The sequence below is a fragment of the Pteropus vampyrus genome, unplaced genomic scaffold (assembly GCF_000151845.1).
Source record: "Pteropus vampyrus isolate Shadow unplaced genomic scaffold, Pvam_2.0 Scaffold1, whole genome shotgun sequence".
NCBI lineage: Eukaryota > Metazoa > Chordata > Mammalia > Chiroptera > Pteropodidae > Pteropus > Pteropus vampyrus.
The window spans coordinates 25,379,007-25,399,132 of record NW_011888782.1 but is presented as its reverse complement, the minus strand read 5'-3'; the positions used below and the strand labels follow the sequence as shown (position 1 = coordinate 25,399,132).

Genomic DNA, 20,126 nt, shown 5'->3' with positions numbered 1-20,126 from the left:
TTGTTTTTGCCAAATTATATTCTGCCTCTATTCCTAAATTAAAAATAATTTTTGGTACCAAGTTGTCTTTTTAGCATTAAATTTTTTTCAATAAATTTTTAATTTCTCTTAAGCTTTCTTCTTTGATGAATGAATTATTTAGAAATGCATTGTTCAATCTCCAAGTATTTTTGTGTTTTCCATCTATTTTTCTCTTACTGATTTCTAGTTTAATTTCATTGAGGTTTTATTTTATACGATTTTAATTCTTTTAAATTTGTTAAGATGTATTTTGTGGTCCAGAACATGGTTTATCTCTAATGATCTATGTAAGTTTGATAAGGGTAAAAGGGGTCAGACATATGGTGATGGAAGGAAATTAAATTTGGGTGATGAACACACAATGTAATATACATATGATGTATTACTGAATTGAACACTTGAAATATATATAATTTTATTAACCAATGTCACCCCAATAAATTTAATAAAAAAAAAGAATGAATATTCTGCTATTGTTGGATGATGTATTCTAAAAATGCCAATTAAATTTATTTGATTGATAGTATTGTTTAGTTCAGGTATGTTTTTACTGATTTTTGGCCTCTGTCAATTACTGAGGGGTGTGGAAGTCTCCAACCACAGTAGTGGATTCATCTATTCACGTTTCTTTTAATGGAGTATGTCAAATTCCTCCCTCTTGTTCCTTATAATATTGTTATCCATTTCGCTTATCTGTAGGCTATAATCACCAAATACAATGCCACTATTATTATTTTGAACAAACTATGATCTGTTAGATCAATTAACCCATTTTCCATTTAGGCAAAAAGTTCAAATCACTGCTAACATTAATTTAATTTTATATAAACACACTTTGAGGCTGAAGCAAATTTGACTGGTTTTCAATGCGAAAATAAAATGTAAAAACTGTTCCTGGAGTTATTTCTAAACAGAACTTGTATCTAATCCTAATGTAACAGAAATGTATATGATGATCAGTATTTAATATTTTTTTATGTGGTAAATTTGAAAGCACGGAACAACACAAAGCGAAACATCTAAGATTTGACATTTTCAGTGATTGAGAATTACTATATTTTTTAAATGGAAATACCACTACTAAAAACAGAATGCTATAAATAGAATGATGTCATTTGTTTCTGAAGACTGGCTATGCTAGAGCAATGAGAAAATAATAATGAAAGCAAGATATTTCATGCCAAACTTGGGGGGTAAGGTTAGGACTGTAATCTGTGAGTTTTCTTGGGGTAAATGCTGCAGCTACAGGTGCAACCAGTGAGTATTCTCAGGGGAAAGAGTAAATGGATTAAGAATAAGAAAAATAAAAGATTTTGTTTTACTTCTATGTATTCCTTCTCTAACACACTATTTTTCTTTATGTAGATTTAAGTTTCTGACATATATCATTTTCCTTCTTTCTGAACAATTTACTATTTCTTGCAAGGCAGATCTACTGTTGACAAATTCCCTCAATTTCTGTTTGTTCAGGAAATCATTTTTTCTTCACTTTTAAAGAATAACTTCACTGCATACAGAATTCTAGGTTGGTAGTTTTTTTCTTCAAACATTTAAAATATTTCACTCCACTCTCTTATTGCTTGCATGGTTTCTGAAGAGAAGCCTGATGTAATTCTTATCTTTTATCCTCTTTAGGTAAGGTTTTGTTTCTCTGGCTTTCAAAATTTTCTCCTGGTCTTGGATTTTCTGCATTTTCAGTATGAAATACACCAGTTGTGTGTGTGTGTGTGTGTGTGTGTGTGTGTGTGTGTGTATCCTGGTTGGTGTTCTCGGAGTTTCCTGGAACTATAATTTGGTGTCTATCATAAATTTTGGGAAATTTCAGTCATTATTTCTTTTGTTTCTTTTTCCTTCTCTTTCTGATATCTCTATTACATGTGTTACACCTTTCGTCATTGTTCCAGTTCTTAGATAGTCTCTTCTGATCTGTTCTTTTTTCTCTTTATTTTTTAATTTTAATTTTAATTTTTTTTCTCTTTATGTTTCATTTCGGAAAGTTTCTGTAGACATTTCTTCAAGCTTATTCATTCTTACTCAGCTGTGTCCAGTTTATTGTTAAGCCTATCAAAACCATTCTTTCCTTTTCTTACTGTGTTTTTGATTTCTAGCATTTCTTTTCGATTCTTAGACTTTCGTTTTTCTGCTTATGTTACTTGTTATTGCTTATTATCCACTTTTTTCATTTGAGCCCTTGGCATATTAATTGTAGCTATTTTAAATTCCTATGTTGGTAGTTCCAATATCTTTGCCATATCTGAAGTTGATGCTAATGCTTGTCTCTTCAAATTGTGTTTTTTGTCTTTCAGTATGTCTTGCAATTTTTTTGTTGAGGGACAGACATGAAGTACATAGGTAAATAGGCATTTATTGTGGCTTTTTATGTTTATCTGGCTAGAGGCTAGCCTATACTTTGTTTGCTGTAGCTGTATGTGCCAGAGGTTAAAATTTTCTCTGGTATACTTGTTTTTGTCTCTCTTGTTGTCTTTGTATTTCCCTAGAGAATCCTGTTTAAGTAAAGTCTGAGATGTGCAGTGATTTTCCTTGTTTTTCCTTGTTATAGTGGTTCCCTATTGATGTGGTGGTAGTGTGTTGGGGAGAGGAAGTATTAATTATACTTCTATGATCAGCACTCAATCTTTTAGAGAGCCCGTGCCTTTGGGCTGTGACTTTCACAAGTGCTTCTTGGTTTTGTTTCAATTTTCTCCCTTGGGGGAGACAGGAAGGCTACAGTTGGCATTTCCCTTCTCCCACCTTTTATTTCTTCATTGATCCAATAGTCATTCTGTAGCATGTTGTTAAATTTCCACATATATGTGATTTTTCCAGCTTTCTTCATGTAGTTGGTTCCTAGTTTCATACTGTTGTGGTCAGAAAAGATGCTTGATGTGATTACAGTCTTCTTAAATATACTGAGACTTGTTTTGCGTCCCAACATTTGGTCTATCCTTGACATTATTTCATGCACACTTGAGAATGTGTATTGTCTTTTTGGGATGGAAAGTTGTATAAATATCTATTAAGTTTATCTGGTTTAATGAGTCATTTAAGGCTGATGTTTCCTTGTTGGCTTTCTGTCTAGATGATTTATCCACTGGTGTAAGTAGCATGCTAAAGTCTACCACTATTATTGTGTTCTGTCTATTTCTTTTTTTAGGTATGTTAATAATTGCTTTATACATTTTGGTACTCCTAGGTTGGATGCCTATATATTAATAAATGTTATGTATCTTTGATAGATTGTCATTATAAAATGTCTATCTTTGTCTCAACTTTTTTCTCTTGAAATATACTTTGTCTGATATAAGTATGGCTACACCTGCTTTTCTCTGGATACCATTTTCTCTGGATTTCACCCCTTCACTTTAAGCCTATGTTTGTCTTTGGAGTTGAGATGGGTCTCCTGAAGGCAGCATATAATTTTGGTCTTTTTTTTTTTTTTTTAATCCATCCAACTACTCTGTGCCTCTTGATTGGTGAATTCAGTTCATTAACATTTAGGGTGATTATTCATACATGAGGACTTACTACAGCCATTTATTTTCTGTTTTCTGGTTGTTCTGTATCTCCCTGGTTTCTTTTCCCTTGTGTTTCTGTTTGCTATTTTAGTTTGTTGGTTTTCTATTATGTTTTTCTCCATTATAGGTACTAAATCGCAGTACCTATAGTTATTTTTAATGCTTTTTTTCACTTTAACCTTTATGTTATAATTAAGAGTTTAACACCATATTCTGAAATAGAGTTGCAACTTTCTATTCTGTCCATATGTTTGTCACCATACTCAAAGTTTTGTAAACTTTTGTCTTTTTTCAGATAGAAGAGCTTCTTTCAACATATCTGTTATGCAAGTCTTTTTGTGATAACTTCCCTCTGCTTCTGTTAGCTTCTCGTCCTTGAAAGTTCAGTTCTTTCCCTAGGTTTGGGATGATCTCATTAATTATTTTTTGGAATAAGCTCTCTGTTCCTTTCTCTCTCTTTTCCTCTGGGATACCCATTATACTTACATGGCCCTTTCTAATGGAGTCAGATGGTTGTAGAATTCTTTCACTTTAAAAAATCTTAGTTCTTTCTCTTCTACCTGAATCATTTCTAGATTTCCACCTTCAAGGCTGTTAATTCTGTCTTCATATGGTCTTCTCTATTTCCAGTGCTTTCTAATTCATTCCTCATCTCATTTATTAAGTTCTTCATCTCCAGAATTTGTTTGGTTCTTTTTTTTATAGTTTCAATCTCTTTGGTAAAGTATCTCTTCTGTTCATTAATTTTATTCCTGAGTTCATTGAACTATCTTTCTGAGTTTTCTTGTATTTCATTGTTTCTGGGTGAATGCTATTTTGAATTCTGTAATTTAGAACAAAATCTTCCATGACTTTGGATTTGATTTCTGGAGAATTATCATTTCTTTCCATGTTACTATGTTACCTTGATTGTTCATGGTGCTTGATGGTTGTGCCTTGAATGTATATTTGAAGTAGCGAATTCCTTTCTTTTTTAGTTATTGCTTTGATTTTAATAATTCAGCTGATCGATAATTAGAGGTCTTTCTTCTCTTTTAGAGTAGATGGTGCTATAGTGAAAGGTTTTGTTTTCTCTTACCTGCACTACTTATGCCTCTGGGGTCATGGTGGGGGTGGGCATTACCATGGTCATGGGAATCATTGCCAGGGTGATTGTGCTGGGTATCCCTGCTGTGTCCAGGTCACCTTGGTTTCCTTCATCTCAGGGCACCATCACCGTGGTGGAGGGGTGTGGTGGATGGGAAGAAGAAAAGTTTATGAGCACACCATACCACTTTCTAGTTCCCTATGGCTGCTGGCACTACTGTGCTACAGACACATCTTAGGTGCTGCTACCAGGCTCCACCACAAGCAATTGGAGGAGGGAACTGGATTCTGAGGCACCAATGCTGCTTCTGCTCCTTTTATTCTCCATCTGGTCATAGCCTAGGGGCTGCATCCTAATTTTTCCACTGCTACTGGGTTACTTGGGCCACCGGCTCAGCTACAGTGTCTGGTAAATTGTGTCTATAGGCATTGTCTTTGTCTCTCAGCTCTCTGTCATCCTGCCTCCCTTACACATTCCAATATATCTACTTCAGATATAGTGATGTGTAGATTTCTCAGCTGTGCTTGTGTGTTGAGCAGAGGAAACCTTTGTTGGATTATAGATGTCCAATTAGTTGTAGATTTAAGGTGTCTTCTCACTCTGCCATGATGCTGATGTCACTCTAGATTTCTTTTTTAACGCAAATTGAATGTCTTTCTCTTGTTAATAAATGCTTAGGTAAAATGTCTAACAATTCCTCTCCCTGGAGGTGACGAATGTTGTCAGTCTTTTGTGTATCCTTCCAGAGATAGTTTTGCATATTCATGCAAATATATTTTCATCCTATTACACAAATGACAGCATATTATATATACTTTTGCACCTTTTTTTTAACCTTAACAATATATTTTAACTGCCATTCTATACAGCTCTACTTTATTTTTTCTGAGTTGTGTACTATTCAATTGTATGTCTGTGCCATAATTTATTCTACCAGTCCCTTATAGATGGATACCTAAAATTTTAAAGTCAGTTGTTATTATATGCTGTAATAAACCCTATAAGTATACCTTCCCTGTATATACATTCTTAGAAATGGAATTGCTTAGTCAAAGTGGATGGATATTTTAAATTAATATTTTAGTGTTGAAACTTGTCTCATTTATATTTATTATTATAGCTAATACATTCTTTTCTTAGTTTTTGAATTTTATTTTTAATAGCTTTATTGAGATATAATTCATAAACACAGAGTTCACCTATTTAAAATTTCAATTTCAGTTGCTTTTAGTATATTCACAGAGTTGAACATCTATCACCATAATCAACTGTAGAACACTTCATATCCTAAAAGATAGCTATCACTCTCCAATCTTTTTATCTCACCCTTTTACCATAGGAAACCAGTAATCTATTTTCTGTCTCTATAGATTTATCTATTCTGGACATTTAATATAAATGGAATCATACAATATGTGGCATTCCTTTTAATGAATTTTGTGACATTCATTTTAATGCTTTTTGTCTTTTCTTTTGATTTTTTGCTATGTAGACTGTATCTTCTTTGTCTTATTCACACACACACAGAGAACATACATGCCTAGACACAACAGAGTTGCATGTGTGTATATTTAATTAGTGATTACTTTAAGACTGTTCAAAATCATTTTTTAATTTCTACATCTTTAATTGTCAAAGGTAAGTGTGAAATAAATGGAATTTGGGGTCTGATTTTGCTTACTTTTTTACTTCTTTTGAGATGTGTTGCTTAGCATACTTTCACCATACACTATATTCCTATATAAGCCTTTAATAGCTATAGTCCTAAACTGTAGTGTCACAATGCTGTTAATTTTATGAGCTATTTTCAATTTAGAAACTATCCTTGACTTTTGTATTCTTTTACAGCTAGTTTATTTAAATTAAGGTAAATTAAGTTTAAATATTTTAATTTAAATGAACAACTACTAACATTTATCTCTATATTTACTGGTTTCAGTGGATATTATTAATCTTTTTATACCAAGATTTCCCCACTCATTTTATAAAAGTTATTATGTGCTACACTTTATGAGCTTTTATATCTAAGAATATTTTTCTGTAGTCCTAATACATGAATAAAAAATTGGATGGTTAAAAATTTTTCATTATAGTCTTTCCTTCTTAAACTCTATATGTTCCTTTTTTTTTCAAATGTTTTGAGTAGCAACACTTCAAGACAAGCTTGAGGCATCATAACATAGAGACTAAAATATCTTTTGGATTGGTCAGTAATATGGTAAACTTATTGATAAAATGTATTTTTTCTCTTGGAAATTTAAATCATCTTTTTATATGATAAAAGATATAAGTAGGCCGGTGTCACAGAAAGCCATTTGCCTATGTTTAACTGAGAATTTTCCAAATTTATATGACCAATGTCAAATTTTCTGACCAGTTTTCAAACTTATATGATTTAAGTCAATGGTTATATGACCCTTTTTATATAACACTACTTAATATCCTACAGAACTACTATTCTAAAGACTATACTTTGGCAAATGATGATTTAGTGTATCTTTCCAAATTAAGTAACTTCTTTTTACAATACATTATTGAACTGAATTCAGGACTACCTGGCTTATGCTACTGGGTTGAAGACTTCCAAATCTTGGGGAAACCATTGAATTGTTTGGGAATAATTTGAAATCATCAAAAGATTTTAGACCTGGAAGAGAATTTAATGATAATTAAATCAAATATATAACTTTTACTAATGCAGAAATCAGGCTGAAAGATAGTAAGATTAGAGAATGTTAACTACTGTTATATTTTTGTCAGGTTTTTGTAAAGAAAAATAACCCATTCCATGTTCTTAAACTAGAGATATAGCTAGAACTCTATTTTAATAAGTACCTTATATTGTTTAATTCAATATAACACATATATTCCCATACCCTATCAATGTCCTTTTGTTAATGTTAATCTCTTGAATGCCAATTCTACACAAATAATGCTTTCATAGCTCTCTTTGCCTTTAACAAGCTGTTCAATAAAGCTATTCTTTAATTATGCCATTTTTTGTATTCAGCAACTTTATTTTGGAATAACTTTTAATTTTTACAAATACAAAACTGTGACACGTCATTCAAAATTCTGTTGAAAGTATAAAGAATTACTTTTTTTATTTAAAATTATAAGATGGTGTGATGGGGTACTTACTTCATCATTTTGAAAAAATGTCTACTCTATACTATAATATGTCATTGTGTAGAGTAGAAGATATCAGATTTCACAGGAAAAAATTTTGATTTGGACATGTTAACTAGACACTTGGTTTTTGACAGCTTGTTTCAAGTATGCTGTTTGCTTTTAGTGGTTGGTTCAGGTAAATGGCATTTAAAATGCCTTTTGAGATGTTTGAAGTGAGAAGAGGAAAAATAAGTTGAAAGTTATTTTTGCTGGCTTTGCTATGTAAAGGTGAATCAGTTTAATTTTTCTTTCTCTGCTTCCTATCTTACCTTTCATTGTAAGTTAACAACTGATAATTTCTTTGAAAACAACTGAATCATTATTTGTTTTTTATACTTGGAATTGGTTCTGAAAGGAAAATTAGATAGCATTCTTCTCTTAGTCTTCTTAACAAAAGATGTGAAAACAATTTAACACATAGAACTTAAGATTCTGTGAAGATTTGGTGAATGAACTCCATTGCTTTTCATGAGCTAGGAATAGTAAGAGAACATTATGGGTAAACCCAGTCAGTCAGTAAGGGTTTTGGGTAAGGAATTGGGAAACCTAAAGTTGTTTTTAGAGGAAATATAGGTGTTTTTAAACTCTTTATGTAAATTTTTATTTTTGTTTTTTTTTTTTGGAATGATGACTCATTGTTTCTATTATAAAGGGGATGCTAAAGAAGTAATGAGGGAATATGAGCGAGTTTCTGTTTTGGATGAATGGTGCCTTGGTTACAAAATGGAGCACTATATGATAAGGAAGCACTGTAGTGCATAATATGGTAATCTGCAAAGTAATTTGAGTGAATTTTAGTTGTTAGTGGTCTTGCTAAACCCACAATCGCTACCCTAAGCTGACCAGTGCCACCTTCAATTTTAGCTTTTGTGCTGACATTAAGTTAAAACAATTTCTAAAAGCAAATCTCCTATAGTAAATGCCAAGACATTGATAACATAATGTGAAAAGTGCATAGTAGCGGGGAAAACACTCCTGCTATGGAACACTCCTCTGTACAATATTCTTCTTATCTCTACTTATTTGAAAATATATACATTTGATGTTTTCCTTATGAAAATCAATACTAATAAGACAGTGAATGTTTTCTACCTAGCATAGCATTAGATAATTATTTTTAGTGAGGTTTTTAAAGTTTCTTTCAATTATTAAAGATATTTTAATTTTTATTTCTGATTCTTCTGAAGGACAATGCTAATATGACTGGTAGAATAGTCTATTTCAGAGGGTCCTTGAGATAATAAAGGAATTGAGAGACAGAGAAAGCCTATTTAACCTCTGATGTATTCAGTGGGCCAAATGAGCAGTCTTTAACAAGAAATTGTATGGTAATTTCTTTTTACTATTTTTAAAAAACTTCTTAATTTTTCATTACGGTTGACATATTATATTAGTTTCAGATGTACAACATAGTAATTAGATATTTATATAACTTATGAAGTGATCACCCTGATATACTTAGTACCCATATATATTTATTGCATTATTATTGACTATATTCCTTATGCTATAATTTACATCCCCATGACTATTTTTTAATGACCAAGTTGTACTTCTTAATCCCTTCTCCTTTTAACCCATCACTTCTACTCCCCTACTCCCCATCTGTCAACCGTTAAAATATTCTGTGTCTCTGATTTTGTTTCTGTTTTGTTTTTATTTTGTTCTTTATATTCCATATGTAAGTGAAATAATATGGCATATATCCTTCTCTATCTGACTTACTTCACTCAGCACAATACCCTCTAGGTCCATCCATGTTATTGCAGTTGGCAATATTTCATTCTTTTTTATGGCTGTGTAATATTCCATTGTATATTGGTACCACCTCTTTTTTTCCTCCATTCATCCATTGATGGTGTCAGGTTGCTTCCATATCTTGGACATTGTAAATAATGCTGCAATAAATATATGAGTGCACATGTCCCTTCGAAGTAGTGTTTTAGGTTTTTTCACATAAATACCTAGAGATGTAATTGTTGAGTCCTTTTTTTGTTTTGTTATAGTTTTTGTTTTAAAGTCTATTTTGTATAAGTATTGCTACCCCAGATTTTTCTTTTTCATTTCTATTTCCGTGAAATATCTTTTTCCATCCCTTTACTTTCAGTCTGTGTGTGTCTTTCCATTTGAAATGAGTCTCTTGCAGGCAGTATATGTAAGGGTCTTGTTTTCTTATCCATTCAGCCATCCTATGTCTTTTGATTGGAGCATTTAATCCATTTACATTTAAAATAATTGTTGATGGATATGTAGTTATTGAGATTTTATTATTCATATTTTTAATTTTTTTTCTTTTTCTTTAAGAAGTCCCTTTAACATTTCTTACTGGTTTGGTGGTGATGAACTCCTTTAGCTTTTTCTTGTCTCGGAAGCTTTTCGTCTGTCCTTTGATTCTAAATGGTAGCTTTACTGGGTAGAGTAATGTTGGTTGTAGGTCCTTGCTTTTTACCATCTTGAATATTTTCTGCTGATCCTTTCTGGACTGCAGTTTCTGTTGAGAAATAGGCTGACAGTCTTATAAGAGCTCCCATATAGGTACCTAATTGCTTTTCTCTTGCTGCTTTTAAGATTTTCTCTTTGTCTTTAACCTTTGGCATATTAATTATGATGTGTCTTGGTGTGGGCCTCTTTGGGTTCATCTTGTTAGGGACTCTCTGTGCTTCCTGGGCTTGTATGTCTATTTTCATGGCAGATTAGGGAAGTTTTCAGTTATTATTTCTTCAAATAGGTTTTCAGTTCTTTACTCTCTTTCTCCTTCTGGTACCCCTGTGATGCAAAAGTTGTTATGCTGATGTTGTCCCAGAGACCTCTTAAACTATTCTAATTTTTGTTTTGTTGTTGTTATTCTGATTGGGTGTTTTGTGCTACCTTTTCTTCTAAATCGCCAGTTCAATTTTCTGTTTCATCTAATCTGTTGATTCTCTCTAATGTTTTCTTTACTTTAGTTATTACACTCTTCATTTCTGACTGGTTCTTTTTTACATTTTCTATCTCTATTTTTATGTTTCTATCTCTTTGTTAAAGTTCTCACTGTGATCATTGAATATCCTTATAACCAGTGTTTTGAACTCTGTGTCTGGTAGATTATTTGTGTCCATTTTGTTTAGTACTTTTTCTGGAGATTTGTCCTGTTCTTTCATTTGTAACATGTTTCTTTGTCTTCCCATTTTGGCTGCCTCCTTGTGCTTGTTTCTATGTGTTAGGTAGGGCTGCTATGTTTCCCAGTCTTAGTAGAGTGACTTTATGTAGTATGTGTTTTCTGTGGCCCAGTTATGCAGTCTCCCTTGTTGCTTGAGTTGGGTGTTCCCAGTTCTCTTGTATGGGTTGTGTGTGCCCTCCTATTGTAGTTGAGCCTTGGTTGCTGTTTGCATGTCAATAAGAGAGATTGATCCCCTGACTGGTTGGTTGTAAGTTCTGGCTGGTGACTACAGGGGAGGAGCTTTCGTTTAGGGGTAACCCTATGTAGCAAAATTCACTTTAGCAGGGTTCTGGTGCTTGCTCAGTCTGCTCTTTGGGTGTGTCATCTTCAGATGCAGCCCCAGGTGGTGCTCTGACTGGGTTAGAAACTGGCCACCAGACATGCTGGCCTTGGGTCCTCCCGGGAGGGGCCCATCACAGGCCAAGTTCAGCTACAGCCTGTGCCCTGCCTGGGACCACTAGGCATAAGCCAGTGAGTGATTTGCAGATGGCCATCACCTGCACTGGGCTTGGAGGTTCCTTGAGAGGCCAAGCTGCAAACCGAGGCTGGCTGCCACTAGTCCTGGGCTTTGGGCTGCTCAGGTATGGAGCATGCCAAGGCCAGATGCTACTTGTTTGGGTTTTGTAAATCTTTGAGAGATTTTAGCAAAGTCTGTGGCATGAGCCAAGACAGACCATTTATGTGGAAAAGCCACTGGAAGTGACTTGCCTAGGTCCCCAAGTTGGGTGGTGGGGTCTCAGGGAATCACCGAGGTGGGGTGACTGGTGTTATCCAGGTTGATGGAGACTTAGATGTGGTGGCCTCCTTTGTTTGCATGCCAGGATGGGGAGGACTCAACAAAGAAACAATGAATTCTGTCAACATTTTTGTCTGGGAGAAGATTGCCTCTCTGGCCCTCACTCTGAGTTCAGACAATTTAGTTCCTCCCCATTTGTCCCATAGGGCACCTTTCAAGCTGCTGTCCCAGCACTGGAGCTCAGAGCCAGTGATTCTAGCTATGAGTAAGGCCATCTGCAGGACCTTTAAGAGGAGTGCCTGGAACTTTAGCTGCCTTCCATCTCACTTGGCCACAGTCTTTGCTGGTTTTCATAGCCAGAAGTTGGGAAGATTTCTTTTCTAGGCACTGGAACCTTGGGTTGGGGAAACTGGTGTGGGGCTGGGACACCTCGCTCTTTGTGTGGATATTTGCAGCTATGATATCCCTCTTGCTATTTATCCACCACTGGTGGGTATTGGGCCGTCCTGTTTCATACCTCTGCCCCTCCTAAAAGTCTCAAGATTGCTTCTTCTATATGTTCTTATTTGTAGGACTTCTGTTCAGCTAGATTTTAGGTGATTCTCAATGATGGTTGTTTTGTAGTTTAATTGTAATTTTGATGTGGTCATGAAAGGAGACAAGCACAGCATTTACCTACTCCACTGACTTGACCAGACTTTATATGGGAATTTTTTAACATTAAAAAATAGGGAGGAGTTTAAAAAACTATATGTATCTATCTATTCCTTCCCCATTTCCTCAAATACACATTTTTATTGGAGTATTTTATTAACTTTTATTTTGAAATAACTTTAGATTAACAGAAAGATTGCAGAAATAGGACAAAGGATTCCATATGTCTTACTAAAATTCTACAAATACTATTTTACCACATTTGAGTCACTATTTTTTCTCATTTTCTGAACTGTGTGAGTAAGTTACAGACATAATACCCCCTTTTCCCAAAAGCTTTTATTTCTTTGAAATAAGGACATTTTTTTTTAAAAAAATGTGGTACAATTGTCAATATCAGGATATGTACTATTGTTATCAGATTATTATCTAATTTATAGACTTTATCCAAATTTTGCAAGCTCTCTCACTAATATCCTTTTAGCAAAATAAAAATAATTTTTTTTTCTGAGTCAGGATCCAATCCAAGATCACATGTTATATATTTGCTGTCATATATATTTAGTGTCCTTTAAAATGGAACAATTACTCAGTCTTACTTTGACTTCTATCATCTTGATCTTTTTAAAGGATATAAACCAGTTATTTTGTAGAATGTAGAAATAATTTGTGTTGCCTAGAGTAATTTAAAACAAGCCCTATATATTATTTCACATACAAATACTTATGTATGTATATATCTCTAACATGTAAGGATTTAAAAGAAACGATCATAGTGCTATTATCACACTCAGAAAAATTAATAACTGCTCTTAACTTCAGACTTTTTAAAATGGAGGGCAATGGCTTAAGAAGGAAATACTGGTGCACATCACCTCTTCTTTTGGATATACACCCTTATTTCCAAGGCATTTTATTTTCACGTTTGAGGCATTCTATATTACAGTTGAGATAATGTTGATGACTCTTGAATCATGATTTGACTTTGCTCTTCAATGTCTGCCAGAAGTGCTTCTTCTAGAGTCAGGCAAAGTCATCAAGTCTAGTCTAAAAGTATCAATTAAACTAGCATGATAGTTACTATAGCAATTTTAGTATACGATTAGAGCCTATTTAGTATCATAATTATAATTCTGTTCCACTTCATCTAATACAGATGTGACCTATTTTGTTTCTAGTCCTAGAGCTGTTATAAAAAATGAAGCATTATTTTTCATTAGCTTGTTAAACTCCTGAGAATAATTTATTTAGAAGCAGAGGTCTAATTATTATTGACTCATCTGCTTTATCTTGCCTAGGGAAAGACAAGTGAATAAAGAACATAAACAGGCTCAGTTCTACCATGTCTAGGATCAGCTGGTGGTTTGGCTGGTGGCTGGATGATCTAACAGGCCTCACTCCCATGTCAGGTGCTTTGTACTGGTGTGATACCTTGGTTTTCCTCCCTGTGACTGCTTATCCTCTAGCAGGCTCTCTTGGGCTTAGATCACATGTTGGATGATCTTGAGGTTCCATTGTGTGTGTGTGTGTGTGTGTGTACTATATTTTCTTTATCCAATCATCCATTGGCAGACATGTAGGTTGTTTCCATATCTTGGCTACTGTGAACAATACTGCAATGAGCATTGGAGTGCATATAACTCCTTGATGTAGTGATTTAATTTCCTTTGGCTGTATACCCAGAAGTGGGATTGCTGGATAATTTGGTAGTTCTATTCTTAATTTTGTAAGGAAAACTTCATACTGTTTCCCATAATGGCTGTACCAATTTATATTCCCACCAATAGTGCTCAAGGGTACCCTTTTCTCCGTATATATGCCAACACTTGTTATATTTTAACTTTTTGATGTTAGTTAACCTAACAGGTGTGAAGTAATACCTCATTATGGTTTTGAATTTCATTTCCCTGATTAGTGATGTTGAGCACCCTTTCATATACCTATTGGCCATTTGTATGTCTTCTTTGAAAAAAACTGTCTATTCAGAGTTTTTAGCTGGGCTATTTGGAGTCCTGTGTGTGTTTCTGTTTTCGTTTTTTGTTTTTGTTTGCTATTGAGTTGTATGAGTTTATTATGTTTTGGTTTTTAATCCCTTGTCAGATAGATGGTTTACAGAGAGTTTCTCTTATTCCATAGGTTGCCTTTTCATTTCGTTGATAGTTTCCTTTGCAGCACAGATGCTTTTTAGTTTAATGTAGTCTCATTTGTTTATTTTTGCTTTTATTGCCTGTGCTTTTAGTGCCACTTCCAAGAAATTATTGCCAGGACCAGTGTCAAGGAGCTCTTTCCGTATGTTTTCTAGGAGTTTTATAGTTTCAGGTCTTACATTTAAGTTTCTAATCCATTGTGAGTTGATTTTTGTGTATGGTATAAAAGAAGGGACTGATTTAATATATATATTTTTGCACAGTGGCTATCTTGTTTTCCCAATACTATTTATTGAAGAGACTATTCTTTTCCCATTGAATATTCAGCACCTTTGTCAAAATTAGTTGTCTATGCATGGGTTTATTTCTGGGCTCTCTATTCTATTCCATTGGCCTATGTTTGTTTTCATACCAGTACAGTATTGTGTTGATTACTATAGCTTTGTAATATAGTTTGAAGTTAGAAAGTATGATGCCTCCAGCTTTGTTCTTCTTGCTCAAGATTGCTTTTGGCTATTTTGTGGTTTCATGTGAATTTTAGGATTTTTTTTTATTTCTGTGAAAAATGCCATTGGAATTTTGATGGAGAATTGCCTTGAATCTGTACATTGCTTTGTGCAGAATGGACATTTTTAACAATATTAAGTCTTCCAATCCATGAACACAGAATATCTTTTTTTTAATTTGTTTCTTCTTTAATTTCTTTCATCAGTATTTTAAGAAAATTATAAGCCAATATCCCTGATGAATTTAGATGTAAAAATCATCAACAAAGTAGTAGCAAAGTAAATTCAATAGTATATTAAAAATATTATACACCTTGATTAAGTTGGATTTATCCCTGGGATATAAGGATGGTCAACATACACAAAGCAACAAATGTGACACACCACATTAACAAAATGAAGGATAAAAATTATGCGATCATTTAAATAGATGTAGAAAAAGCATTTGACAAAATTCAATATCCTTAAATGATAAAAACTCTGAACAAATTAAGTATGGAAGGAATGCACCTAAACATAACAAAAGCCAAATGTGACAAATCCACAGCTAACATAACAGTCAATGACGAAAGTGGAAAGCTATTCCTCTAAGATTAGAACAAGACAAAGGTGCCCACTCTCTCCACTCCTATTCATCATAGTACTGGAAGTTCTAACCACAGCAGTTAGGCAAGAAAAAGAAATAAAAGGCATCCAAGTTGGAATGAAAGAAGTAAAATTGTCTCTGTTTGCAGCTGATATGATCTTATATATAGAAAACCCTGAAGACTCTACTCAAAACTGTTAAAACTAATAAATTCAGTAAAGTTGCAGGATATAAAAATAAACATATAAAAATCAGTTGCATTTCTATACACTAACAATTAACCATCTGAAAAAGACATTTAAAAAACAATTCCATTTATAATAGCAACACTAAGGATAAAATACTTAGGAATAAATTTAATCAAGAAAGTGAAAAATCTGTATACCAAAGGCTTTCTTGAGGTTTCTTTTTTCTATAGCTTTTTGCTGCTACTTCCCAAGGGATTAGAAATTATAAAATTTTAAGTAATATTTTTGGGATTAATGTTTGTCAGCATGAAAAACACCTCCACTCATAGCATATATTTTGGTAGATAAGGTTGGTTTTCAGCTTCCAGTCTTCTCTTTCTTAACTTTTCCTCTACTATATTATATTCACATCTTCCCCGCTCCTTTAGGAGTAAAAGCACGACTAGTCATTATGATAGTCCAATTATGTAAAGGTATTTAGTCAATGTATTATTTTATAAAGTGTCTCTCCCAGGTATTGTCTTTCCTAGTATTTGTTTTTGAGTTTTTCTCACTGTGATATAGAAAATTTGTTGTCCTTCTGAGAATTGAATTTTGGCCAACAGACTAAAATAATGGAAATTTGAGGGCATATATGGGGCCAAAAATACTCATGTTTTTCTGAACTTTTGCTCTGATGAGTAAAACTCTTAGAGTCAGAGTAAATAGCTCACATTTTGCCCTCTCAGGTATCTACCTGCTTCTCAGTTGTTACATATGGACTGTGCTGGCTATGGTTGAAGGCTGTTAACACCAGGAACTTGAAGTAGAAGTGGCCCTGGCAGAGTACAGGGTCACTAGCCTATATATTTTTTCCTTTAGTTATCTCTGCCAGCCTTATCCTTTCCCCTCTGAGCATAGACTTGTTCTTTCATTCTATATCATAAGTTTTTTAGTTCTTTTTTTATTGTATTCTGAACTCCATTTTTACTGTGCCCTGAACCACCATACTTTTGCCATCACCTATGTTCTTGTTTTCTTCTGTGCTATATTTTTGCAAAATGAACTGTTTTTATATATTCCAGGAAAATTAATAAATTAACAATTTAGATTTTTACAAATACCTTGAGTTATAAAGCCATAAGGGTTGAATGGATTAGTTTCTTCTTAATCTAACATGACAGCTTATTTCAGAATGGTCCTGAGAAGTAGATGGTAAAAAAGCATTTTGCTGGTCTATAATGCCCTTTTTTCCATACCTGTTACTCAAGAATCAGAGATGGCCACTCTTCCTTCTTTTTTGATACAATATTACTATTTTCTTGATTGAAACATGAGGCATCACTTGATTTAATTAATACTAGTTAGTGAAATTGGTAGCAGAAGTGTTTCATTATTGTCTTTGTGGTTGCTTTAATTCATTGGCTTATACTGATGGTACATAAAGCCGAAGCTCTGATATTTCTTATAATCTTTTTGAAAGCCATTTCTGTCTCTGGTTTTAAATTCATATTTTACAAATCAGGACATTACATTCTTTCATTCTGAGACAAGATTAGAGTACTGAAAGACTATTCTCATTTCTAGAGCTATCAATCAAACCGTGTATTCACTAGCTTAGAGACATTGGACAAGTTGATTAATGTTACTAAGCCTCAATTTCTTCTCTAATGACACCATATATCTCATGGGGCTATAGAAATACATGAAAATTAAATGAGAACCCATGAAAATGTGTTTTTACTGTACCTTGTACATAGTAAACAAATGGTGGTGACAGCAGTCTTGGTGGCAATGACTGTATGCATACAGTCTCCATTGTTTATTTTTAATGTAGCAAGGGGAAAACTGTCATTTTCAAGTTTAATTTTTCTACTGACAGTAAATAGGCTGAAGGAATAAAGGAACTGGTTCTACATTACTTTGGTAGGAGGCAAAATGCTATTTTTGCAAATAGATTGTAAATTTAGGTCTTATTTTATTCGTAATGGATGCTCAAAATGTCCACTCTCCCTACTGGAGATTTAAGAAGATGCCATCTGAGGAAGACAGGTAGCCCTCAAATACTTAAAGTATATTTATGCTTATAGAAATAACAATAGTACTAGATGTCTAAGTGGATTGTTTCAAATGCAAGTGTGTAGTTCATGCGGGAATTAACCTAAATAAACAGCAAATCATCTTTATTGGTATAACACCATATTAATTAGTCCTTTTGAATCAGGGGACATAATACTAAATATAAGCCCATTATTTGCTTCTTTTAGGAAATATATTCTTAGTGAGAAATACAAACAACCTATCTATCTTGTGTCTCTAAGTCTACCATAGTTTCTAGTGAAGCTATGTATTTGTATTAGGAATATAGTGTGGAATTAGAAAGGACCTTAAAATAATTTAGTTCATTCTCTTTATAGATGAAGCTGAACACTTGAGTAATGTGTCCAGCTCTGTCTAGGAGACAGAGCTGGGATCTGAAGTAGGTCTTCTGACTCCTAGCATGATATTTTTTTATATCATACTGTCTATAATTTTGCTTCACAAAATTTTTATTCCTTTTAAAGTGATTTTTATTTTATCCCCAGGGCCTAATTATTTTCTCAAAACAACAAATTTTTATATTTATTATATATCAATGAGAAAAGATTAAGTTCACAGAAATTTTTTGATAGTTACATAGACACATCAAATAGAGCTAATAAAAGAGGTATATAAATCTTTCAAGTATAATATAGAATTAACTTGAAGTGGGTTGAGATGTTAAATAAGTTGGGCACAGAGGGTAAGGTAGCCAGAAAGAAAATAAAAGGTTCAGATAAGTAGGAGGTTTAAGTGGAAGTACTAGGATAGTTAGAAAGATGGAATGGGAGTGATAACAGAAAGGGTACTGTGAGTAAATAGAATACCAAATTTGAGTTCTTGAAAGAGATCTAGAAGTGTATGATGATGAAGCTGTGTTAGTTTGAGGCTTATATTATTTGGTGATGGTCAGTTGAGTTAAAAGAGAAAGAAGAATGATATAGTCAAGGTGTATGATAGTTTGAAACAATGCTATTGAAGACATAAGGCTGTTAATAGGGCTCAGAGTAGAGAGAAAATACATAAGCCAGAAGATAAAACACCTAAGAAGATGGAAATGAATACTCAGGATGAAAAACAAAAACAGTGAAAGTACTTTGGAGAGAACAACCTGACCATAATAGAGACTGTTCTGTCTTTCAGTTCTGTGTCCTTTATTGAATAATAAAGGTGATAGATTGGATACCCTTTAGGGAATACTTATGATTACTTTATGTTATTAGTGTCCTGGTATTTGTATTACTTCTGTCAGTACATATTTGTATGTATAGAATTGGGTCTGTTCGTATGTGACGTTTTTTTGAAGGTATGTGTTACGTGATATGATGAGAGAAAGTGATAGTATGAGAGATAATGAGATAGTATTAGAGAAGGTAAATGCATCTAATTTGAACTTGATTCCCTCATATTGTGAAGGGACACTTTTTTGTTAAGTACTGTAAACTTAGATTTACACAGTATTCTCAATCTATAAAGCCTATTTACATGCATGATCTCAATTATGAATCTTAGATTTTTTTGTAAGAATAACAGTGAGAACTATAGAATCATAGTTACTCATGGTACATGTTAAACTGTTGTGATGTCAGTAGGTTTTTAAGTTCCAAAAGACTTTTAAGCTTGAAACAATAGAATCTCTGACCTCAAGTGGTTTGTAATATAATATGGTAGGAAAAAACAACTAAGTAGTAAAGAACAATCTACTTTTACATTAGATTAACTGATACATTAATATCTATAACATATCCTCAATTAAATAACTATATATATTTAAAATATTGAAATGTGGATGCTTTTTCTGTTCTAACACCTTAGAATTATATAATTCAGTTACATAGGGTTACAGTAATCACAAAGGTGCTCAGAGGGAAAAAGGTGATAATGATAGCTATTAAGCTTTTTAAAAAATCTCAAATGTGCTTTCACTACTATGGAAAGTTGAGACAACAGATCCAAATATAGAGATAATTATATGCATACAAAATATCTAGTTATAATTATTCATCTTTCTTAAGAATATAAGAGAATAGATTTAGAAGGAAATACTGCTTATATACACAAATCATATTGATGAACTTTAAAAAATCTATTTAATCATAATACTGAACTAAGTGAAGGAGACAAATTAAAGGCATGTCCCTGTTCACAAAGGAACTTAAAACTTATTTGGGGAGACCAAAGGGCATAATTATTCTTCGGTAATTTAAAATAAGTGCTAAATTATGGTGTTGGTTTAGAATTTTAGCAAATATTTTATG

General features: G+C 33.2%; 1 protein-coding gene and 1 long non-coding RNA gene across 2 annotated transcripts in view; both read left to right on the top strand.

The window, feature by feature from the left end:
- STXBP5L (syntaxin binding protein 5 like) overlaps positions 1-20,126 on the top strand; it is a 279,142-nt gene that overhangs the window by 7,200 nt on the left and 251,816 nt on the right. The window lies entirely within an intron of this gene.
- LOC111730740 overlaps positions 902-20,126 on the top strand; it is a 21,679-nt gene continuing 2,454 nt past the window's right edge. Inside the window, exons 1-2 of the long non-coding RNA XR_002776809.1 lie at positions 902-1,138; positions 10,523-10,529. This is a non-coding gene — a long non-coding RNA (uncharacterized LOC111730740). The remainder of the gene's footprint in view (positions 1,139-10,522; positions 10,530-20,126) is intronic.